This window comes from Berghia stephanieae, chromosome 10 (assembly GCF_034508935.2).
Source record: "Berghia stephanieae isolate SIO BIC M18660-M18661 chromosome 10, UCSD_Bste_1.3, whole genome shotgun sequence".
NCBI classification, from domain to species: domain Eukaryota; kingdom Metazoa; phylum Mollusca; class Gastropoda; order Nudibranchia; family Aeolidiidae; genus Berghia; species Berghia stephanieae.
Genome location: NC_088369.1, coordinates 31,482,722 through 31,493,535, shown reverse-complemented (window position 1 = coordinate 31,493,535; position 10,814 = coordinate 31,482,722). Strand labels below are relative to the sequence as shown.

General features: G+C 36.1%; 1 protein-coding gene across 2 annotated transcripts in view; it reads left to right on the top strand.

The window, feature by feature from the left end:
* The window catches only part of LOC144980970 (uncharacterized), a 35,595-nt gene continuing 24,781 nt past the window's right edge, over positions 1-10,814 (top strand). The window contains exon 1 of one of the 2 annotated variants that reach the window (XM_078928994.1): positions 1-433. The gene's annotated coding sequence lies outside the window, so the exon portion shown is untranslated. The remainder of the gene's footprint in view (positions 434-10,814) is intronic. The other variant, XM_078928996.1, reaches the window with a different exon arrangement.

Below are 10,814 nucleotides of genomic sequence, written 5' to 3'. Positions count from 1 at the left end.
AGACGAAACAAGAGCATTCATCGCGCAACTTGGCAGTCGGCTCGCGAACTCCACGCATAGCCATTGAGATAAATTATAATGAGGCAGGAGATTCTACGTCAATTCCCCTTATCTGACAAGACGGCACTACACCTACTGGATCCACTCAGGCGTCCCTTGGAAAACGACAATCGTTATAAGACATAATATAATATATAGATATGCTTAACACATAATATTATAGTTCACGAATCTTTTGAAATAGTTTATGACAGGTATTTGCTGTATCGGGTGTATTCAAAACGTACACATTTGAGAACGGCTAATGTGTTAAGATATAGTATGTAAAGTATTTATTGTCAAAGAACAGTTCCTGGTTCTAGAATTCTGTAATCGTCGCAAGGAATTAATATTTGTTTTGGTTATTCCTGGTGGATTTTTTTAGAGTGGGCAGGTAAGTTTTCTTGTTTAAAATACATTGTCATGTTTTAAAATGTACTGACCAATATTTGGCCAAATATCAGCTTTTGTGTGGTCATTTTTATTTGATTGTGCCTAATGCTAAACAGACTAATTTGTACAGCTGTGGTTTGACAATCTACTATTTCATGTTAAGGTAAACCGAAGCGAATTGATTTATTCATATGAAGTTGCAAATTAAATTTTCTTTCTTATTTAATGATAAGCTTCGATTTCAAACGACTTATTATGATGGTAGTTATCAAATCTGGTTTCAATTTCTTTGCCTCAGATAATATGACAGTAGTGATGGCGCTGGGTGGGGTGAATTCTTCCGCGATATCAATTGTTTCTTTTTCTTGTCTTTGCGCAAGAGTCGAATCAAATAAAGGACATCTAGAGTAAGAGAAATCAACGCCAATTTAGCAGCAGACATCTCAAATCTATTTTTTTTTTAAAAAAACGTCTTTAAATTGCACCATATCTTATCTAAACGATTATCACCATCTTCATCAGGTGGTGTTTATCATAATGAGTCAATGACGTCACTGGCAAAGCATCAATATGGATGCTCTACTGTTTGTTGGAACTTGAAATCGATTTCTTGAGAGATGAGACCAATTTCATTTCAGATCTCAAATTAACAAGCAGGACCAAAAGCTGGACAGAAATGCTGGAAAATGTTATAGATAGTTTGGGTAAAGAAAAAAATATCTCATTAAAATGCGTCACAGTTGTTTTCGCTTGTGTACATTAATGTCAAACTATGTGTAAAAGTCGAGAGAGCAGATGACGTGGAAAGTGAATTGTTGTCATTTTTTAGATTTCAAAGATTTGAACTTTCCAGCCCTGTCGCACTCTGAGAAAAACATGTGTCAATAAAATTGGCCAGAAAACTCGTCCTTCAAATATCAATCAATTAAAATGACCCTCTTCTTGGCTAGAATCTTCAAACCTTGGACTTCGCGAGTCCCCGGCGGAGTACTAGGTTTGAGAGTTTTTGACAAGATGAGGACCATTTCGAGTTTTCTGGCCAAAATTTTTTAATGTGATGTTTCAGAGTTATATAGTAGGGTGATTATCATTATATATGATTCAGTTGGTTGACTGTCAGATTGATACCCAAAGACAGCGATTTTGTAGATTTCCCGAATACAATATTTTTAACCACTCTCAGGTTTAATTGTGAAAAGGTAACGAGCTAGATGTGATTGAGATACGGCGAAGGCATTTTGAATAAATTATCGCGATTTATGGATGAGCGTGGACATGCAAGTTTTTCATTTAAATATTTTTTAAATATATACAATGTCATGTTTTAGAATTTTATGGCCAGTACCTACTTTGCAAAATAGAAAGCTTCTGTGTAGTCATTTATTCTATTTTGCCTAATACTAGAATGATTGATTTATGTGTAACTGTGGTTTGACAATATAAAAAAAAGAGCTTTATATAGTGGAATATCCACTAAAAGTGCTCAAAGCGCTTTACAAGGGGTCCCTGGTCAACAGCAACTCTTAACATGTAGGACGGGACATGACGCCTGTTAGGCGATAACACACTTTTTCGGACAAAGACAATGCTGTTAACGGCCAGGTACTCATTTTACATCTGAATACGGTGAGACAATGTGAGTAAAGAGCCTTTTCCAATGACTCAACTATGCGCCGAGCGAGGCTCAAACCCAGGACTTTCCGATCCGAAAGCGGGTGCCATACCACTAGACCACATAGCCGCACAATCTAGTTTTCCATGGTAAACAAGTAAGCTGCAGCCGATCATTTGTATCCTTCTCTCTCTCCCTCTCTTTTTCACTCCTATCTCTCTATCACACACACACACACACACACACACACACACGCTCACACACATACGCATACACACACACACGAACCCTCTTCTCTAAATTTAATTGACTGGTCATTATCAAGTGATTAAAAAAGATAATAAAGCAACAACAACAAAATAATAAACAAATAAACAAAATAAAACCTATAGGTAAATAAATTAATGTAAGAAAGTGAAAGAGGGAAAGGTGGGAGGGAAGACTGAGAGAGAGAGAGAGAGAGAGAGAGAGAGAGAGAGAGAGAGAGAGATAGAAAGACGGAGAGAGATAGAGAAAGAAAGAGACAGAGAAAAAGAGGAAGGGAGAGAGAAAGAGGGAGAGTAAGAGGGGGAGCTGGAGAGGGAGAGATGAAATGAAAAAATGAGAGAGAGATAGAGAGAGAGAAAGAAAAAGACACACACACACACACAGAGAGAAAGAGAGAGAGAGAGAGAGAGAGAGAGAGAGAGAGAATAGAAGGGAGAGAGAAGGAGGGAGTGAGAGAGCCGGGGAGGGAGAGATAGAAAGAAAGAGACGAAGAGAGAGATAGAGAGGGGAAAAGAAAGAAAGAAAAAGAAAAAAGAGAGAAAGGCAGTAAGAAAGAAAGAAAGAAAGAAAGACTGAAAAAGAGAGAGAGAGAGAGAGAGAGAGAGAGAGAGAGAGAGAGAGAGAAAGAGAGAGAGAGAGAGAGAGAGAGAGAGAGAGAGAGAGAACTGACTCATGGTGTTAGGTGCTGTGCATTGAAATACAAAATAAATGTCATTTAGAACCACCCAGCATATGCCAGTCTTTATTAGATATTCATCAACTTGCTGAAATTGAATTTTCTCAAGGAGACAGATAGGAAAGGCGTGTGTTGAATTGTAATCACTCCAAGTTGGGTAACAGTCCTTCTCATTTCTTTTTATATTTTAAAAATAATCATTTTTGTTTTTTATTGGTCCCGAACTTCAAATAAATATAATGCTCCTCAAAAAGGTTGGTGCATTTACTGTCATTTGTTTTGATGCTTGTTAGAAAGACATGATTTTTTTTTTAGCGTAACCCCCCATCCGCCGATGTGTGCTTATTTACAGGTCTGATAACCCAAATCGTTATGGGCCCATTGATGTAATGGAAATACCGTCAAACCAACGCATTGTGAACACATTGTGAAATCAATCCACAACTACGCCCCGTTGTCATACCTTCTAGTTATGTACACCTTTCTTCCTAAACTTCCACCGTCTAAGATTTCAATCCAAAGAGTATCAAGCAGGTTCAGAGCTTTGCAACCATTTTAATAAAATGATCCATCCGCTTTACTTCGTAACGAGACAAATGTATTCCCATCGACATGGTCGTATCAATGTGATATATTTAAATTTAATTTGTTTAACCCATTCGAGACCGGCACGGTATTTCTCTAACCACATAATATTATCAATGTCTTTATCGTGGAAGAAAGAGAGGTGCGACTGACCTTGGGCGGAGCCCGAGTAACATCGCTGTTATAGTTTTCTGATTAAAAACGTTACGGGCATCAGTTATAACAATATTATGAATAAAGGAATACAATGTGATAGGAAAGAATACTATTATATCAGCCTCGCTATCAAGGGGTTAAAGGTGGAAAATGAAATAAAAAGTTGAGTCATATAAGCTTTAATAGATATAAGTGTGTGTGTGTGTATGGGGGGGGGGGGTTGTAAAAGAAGTGTGTATGTGTGTGTGTGTGTGTGTGTGTGTGTGTGTGTGTGTGTGGTGAGAAAAGGCTCAAGGCTTCATTCATTACTGTATGTTAACGGCTTTTTTCTTTGCTAGCTAGAAATACTCATTTCAAAATGACATTAAGGAACCTTCATATTGATTTATTTATTCTCTTTCTTCCCTTGCCGTTATTATTCAGGCTGGATTGTATTTCTATCTCTATTCAAGTCCTGTCACGTCTTTGACAACAAAACAAATTCCAATATTAGGGCAGCTTGACCTAATCACCCCGTTCAATAGAAAACAATATTGCGTTGCATGTCTCTTTCAGTCGGTGGGTCTTGGTGGTTGGCTGGGTATGGCGACAAGGTTGTATTGAGTGGTTCGAGTTCAAGACGAGATTTCTTCTTCATGGGAAGCAGTGGCGGTTCTAGCCTATTTACAGTGGTTGGGCAAAGAGGATTCGGTCATATATATATATATATATATATATATATATATATATATATATATATATATATATATATGATATATATTTTTTATTTTTATTTTTTTGTTTTTTTTTTAATAAAAAAATTTTTTGATTTTTTTTTTTCGCCTTTAAACAAAAAATATTTCAACCACCAATAATCACATTCACAATGAAATGACAATACCAGTAGATTTTAATTCTTCCAAACGTAATCAAAAATGAATCACGAAAGAGAATACAACTAAAAAATAAAGCGACGAGACATAATGCGACAACACCTTGACAATACAAGTCCATTTCGTTCACTCGAAAAATTTAAGAGATGCTTTAATCCCTCAACGGCGATATTAATATTGCTTTTACATATTTCTGGTTTTCAGTAGTACGTAGTAACCTTAAAGTTTTCATGGAGAAGCAACAACAGCGATATGACTCGAGTTTCATTCAGAGCTCAAATTGCATAATTTTTACTGCTGTCTTGGTGGTCAGAATGATTGTGCCGGTGGTGGTAGTGGTTGGAATAGTGGTAGCGGTGGTGGTGGTGGTGGAGGAGGAGGAGGAAGACGAGGCGGTGAGGGGTAATTATGGTAGTGGTTTTGGTGGTGCTGTTGGTTAGAATGATAGTTGTGGAGACGATGACGGAAATTGTATGGTGATGTTGATATTGTTTTTATTTCTATTGTTGTACTTGTTGTTAATATTGTTGTTGTTGTTGTTAATGATGATGATGATGATGATGATGATGATGATGATGATGATGATGATGATTATGATGACAACGACGATGTCGTCGACAATGATGGTTACCATACGATATTACAAAATTTATTCAATCTTAGGCTTTCGCCAATTAATCATACAATTTGATGACCACATACATGAAAGTGGAAAATAATGGCAAATGGGACCAAACAATAAACTGATACCATTAATAACCACCAAAAAAAATACAACAATAGTAATACCACCAATACGTACAATAATAATAACAATGATAATAATAATAATAATAATAATAATAATAATAATAATAATAGTAATAATAATAATAACAATAATAATAATAATAATAATAATAATAATAATAATAATAATAATTAATAATAATAATAATAATAATAATAATAATAATAATAATAATAATAATAATAATAATAATAATAATAATAATAATAATAATAATAATAATAATAATAATAATATTACCATCATCATTACTACTACCACCACCGCTACCACTATACCACCATCACCATCATTATTACGTTTCCAATTATTTTTTCTCGTTTTTTAAAATTTGATATCTATCAAAACAGACGAAAATTCCGGTGATTTTTTTAAAGGGTAGTTAAAATATCTACGATTTTATTAGCCCTGAAAACTACGATTTTTATTTTCCTATCTAAAGTAGGCAGGTCTGCTATGACAAGTATCAGTATCAGTTCCATAGTCAAAATAAGACAAACAAAAACAACGTTTATTTAATATTAGGCTTTCGCCAATACTTCATACAATATAATTAAGACAAAATAATGTTACCAATCTCTCCTCATGTATTCGTTTGACTATCGTCACAATAATTACCGTGTTATCTTTGCTCCTTACCCAACCAATCCCTTGCTTCCCGCCTCTTCATCGCGAACCATCTTATGTATGTATTAGCTTCAGGACGGGCAAGTACGGAATCTGCCCACCCTTCCGTATTTCCTCTATAACTTAGAATTCAACTATCTCCTTACTCAGAAGAGTATTTCTCGTATACTAATTCAATTGTTGAGAAAACCAAAATGGTGGTTGTATTTTATATATTTATTTAGTCGTGACTTTTGAATAAAAGTGTTTTGTTTATTAGAGGGAATACAATAGAAAATTACATTGTTTTGCAAAAATATTTAGTCTGGCAATAAAAATACAGCGGTAATTACTTTAAGAATAATAAAAAAAAAAAGAATTAACAAATTAATTTGTTAAAAAACAAAACAAAAAACAACAACAAAAAACAACAACAACAACAACAAACAAATAAGAAAACAATTTAAATAAATGAGTTCTGAGAAACACTAAAGAAAACGAGGGGGAAAAAAAATGAAATAATTTAAATGGATAAACAAATATATTAAAACAACACAAACTAATACTAAATTGATATAATATTAGTAAATTAATAAATTTAATTCAATACTGGAACCTTCCCAGCACAAGTAAGGCAATAAATAAGAAAAAGTTCGTTTGCCAAAATCTCTATTTAGTGTACACTGGTTAATAAGGTGGGCTCATTTGAATTAGCCCGACCTAGTACTAGAGAGGCCAGACAGCAAATCACCGTCAGGCGACGTGACGATGAGATGACGATGTGGGCGGAGTGGAGTGGAGTGGTTGGGGGGGGGGGGGGGGGGGGGGGGTGATAAAAAGAACAGGAGCGTATCCTGGTTTATGTATTACGGGATGCATGGTGATTCGCAATCTATCAAAAATACACACAAATTGATTTCAGTACAAAGTATCAATTTTAAGTAGTAACTTTTGAAATTATCTAATTTAGATTTGATTATTTCGGACCTGGTAATACAGCATATAACTTGAAAAAACAGGCTGGTATTTGCCCACCCTGCCCATTATTACCAGCCGTCCCTGATGGGAAGTGACATTTTCAGTCAAACTAAATATTAAAAACTAAAAATTGGTTCTTTCATGTTGGTCACAAGGTCTACAAGAAAAAGATAATAGATTGTATCATATGATATGATTCATATCCACGTGAATGAATGAGTTTGTGATTTAAAAGATTGTGACCTATTAATAAAGCGACATCCGCCAATGAGCTCAAATCGCAAAGCGTTCACAGGCCAACAGCAAAACATAACACATAGGACATTTAACGCTTTTAAGATACGCTATAACAACTTTATTTTATCTGCCAGGTAATAATTTTACACCTGGATACGGTGAGAGTGTGCCGCCCACAGCCAGCGGGACTCGAACCCGATCCTAAATGCAATTCTCTAGACCAAAAAAGCCGTACAATAATTTATCTTATTACTGTATAAGGCTTCGATATATTGTTCATTAACTTGATACCAGGTATGCTGTTGTTCTGTCGACAGAACATATTTGGGAAAATATGGTAGCCAAAGTGTAGCCCAAAGACGACAGCCAATATACAACATATTTATTATGGCTTTTTAACCAGTTAACTGCCTTACTCTGGAAAGACACGTTTATAAAATATGACAAGAAAACTCGTCCTTCCAATATCTATCGATTTAAAGGACATCATCTTGGCAACAACTCTCATTACCGGTACTGAGCCAGTCCCGTGCTCAGTCCCAGGTTTGAGAGCTTTTGCCAAGAGATGAGGGTCATTTTAATCGATCTATATTTGAATGCCGAGTTTTCTGGCCAAATTTTTTAATACGTTGATTTTCCAGAATACTGGTTAATTGGGCAGATTTACTGCCACGCATTTCTCTCTAAGACATCATAAACTTTGAAAATGCCTGACTGTTACAATGCCATTCAAGGGGGAGAAAAATAATTATATGGAAAAAAAAAAAACCTGAAAAAAAAAATAGCCAATTCATCTGAGGATTAAACCGGAGGTCTTGGGAATCGGAAGGTTTTAAAAGAGCGACGAGTAAAAAGGATTGCATAACCCTCCTCCTTCCAACCCCCCCCCCCCCCCCCAACCCCTCTCCCACTTCCCCCTTCTTCCGCTTCATTTGAAATGGTGAGGTATCGAAGTCGAATTTGATTAGGATTTCCTTAGTTTGCAATCGAGAGAAGAATTTCTTTAAAAGTTTACTAGTCTATCATCTTTTCCCGTCAGATCGAACTGAGATCCAAGTATTATGTTGGATAATTTATACTTCACCTTGTCGATATTAAATAAATGTATACCAAAAGAACAGGGTTCTATTGAAAGGAAGTCTGTTTATCTTTTTTTTTCTTCTCCACACTAACATTTGCAGGTCCTTGTGACCAAAGGACGGGGATGTGATCTAGATATATTGGATTTAAAGCAACAAAATCTTTCATTTGAACCGCCCGTCATAATATGACGTAGAAAATGTTTTGACGTCGTTAGAAGTTGTTTATGTTGTTTAACTTCAGGCCTCATCTTACAAGTTTTCAAATTTTTCGTCAAAACATTAATGACGGATTAAGGAAATTGTTCCTGCAAAAATTGAGTTTGTGCTGGAACCTATCTATCTAGATAGAAAGAAACCAAATGGACATTTCTATTCGATTGGGTGGCTTTGTGATTTAGAGGTATGACAATCGCCTTGTGACTTGGAAATGATGGTTCAAATCCCGTTGTCATGCACAGTTGAGTCCATGGAAAAGGCTGTTTCTTCACATTCTCTACCTGACGTACTTCATGGTCTATAATAGCTTTGATTCTCTCTTTAAAAAAAAAAATTCTAATTGTTACTGTCCTCATGTCTCGTCCGGCATGTTCAGAATTGCTGTTGGTCCGGGAACCCTTTGTAGAGCGGTTTGATTACATTTAAAGTTAATGACACTGTTCGACGGAAAAGCTCAAGTAATAAAAAATGAAATATGATTTAGTCATTTACCAGTTTTTTACACGTTCAAAAAAGTCTGGAGTTTAAGAATTTTTGACAAGTTTGGATTCATTTCAATCGATGATTGTATACCGTAAAACTTCTCGCCAAAATGTAAATGATAAAAGCTGTTTTGTCAGTGAACGGCTGTATTGTTTTCCCCCCGACCGGAAAATGACCAGACCTGCCAAACTAACAGAAAATACTGACTGTACTGTAAGTGGCATCGTTGAGCAATGACGATCACGTGTTCGTACTGCTTCCTGACGTCCAGGAAATCCCTTGGGGTCCCTGTCAATGGATCGCCATGACCTGTTGATTCAGGCTTGGGTTGTGTTTATGCACCTGCCCGTTCGCAGGATAAACACACATAAACGCTCCGACAAACACACACTCACACACATACACACAGTTACATTCACAATCAAGGCGCATAGACAAGGCACATAATATACACATATATCATAAAAGGCACAAGGTATATATATATATATATATATATATATATATATATATATATATATATATATATATATATATATAATGTGTGTATATATGGACAACGCCAATCAGAATGACAAATTTGAATGCATAATGATATAGCTTGAGACTATATTGCGATAAGAGTATAATATTAGATAATATAGTAAAAGGGTACCTTGCAATGATTAAATCCTCAGATGGGCAATCTATGACAACCAATGCAACTTTCAAAACTAGAACAATCAGCTAAATTTTACGTGGCCAACTACAAAAGGCGATGTGTTATTGAAGGACCAAGTTTCCTAACACATTATGTAGCCTACACATATTAGACGACTTTTACTTTTTGAAATTTAAATTTCATTTCATTTTTCCTTCTGAGAAGGAAGGTGGAAGGGAGAGGAATGAAGCATTGAAAAGAGCATTGAGTACGATAAACCTTTTAAAATGCGCTGTATTAATGTGAATGCTGTTTCGTCACATTACGTGACCAACTGTGTCAAAAATCGAGAAAAATAAAAGAGAGGAATAGATCAACTCCTAGGACTTTCATTACCTCGTTCATAATGACGGTATCAAGTTTCACAATATCAATCGTTGATGACAACCTCAGATACACAAGTCCTCAATCATGTGACAAGGGCAAAAGCTTCAAGTCGGATTGAATGTGGTAGAACGAGGGGGGGAGAAAGGGGTAGCGGACAGAGAGTGGGAGTGGGGGGGGGGGGGGGGTGAAGGAGAGCTAGGATGAAGGAGATCGATAGGGGCAATTAGGTGTATGAACCTTTGTAAATCCCTTGTGGTGAGTCCTGCTCTCTGTCGGTTGAATAGGGATAACATGAAACAGGTCTATAGAACCGGATGACTGATCAATAGACATTATTGCTTGCTCGATCGAGGAAGAAGATGAGAGGAGCTTTAGGAACCACGCCCCTATTTTGTGAAGTGCTTCTGGTGGATTTGAATGGAAAAGAGTAATAATAATATTGTATTGAACAATGTCAAGGAAGTATTGAAAGGACACAGTGCTTTTGATAGTATGCGGTTCACCAAAATTATATTATTTTATCAACATTGGAGGACAAAGCGATAACAAACATAAATGTAGTTATGTGTAACGCTAGTCCTATGCAATTCACTGTATGTGGCGTCGAAATCTATGCAACTCTGCCTTGTCATATAACAAAGTCAAGCGATGTTGAACATGGCCAGTGAGTCGATGAGTGACAATTGTGATAATATTCTGGCCCGGCTCTGTGTCTCTGGGCTAAGGACTAAGGCACATCACCCATTCGACTCAGCATTGTCGTACGAAAAGGATGCGCAACAGGCGAAATGTCCT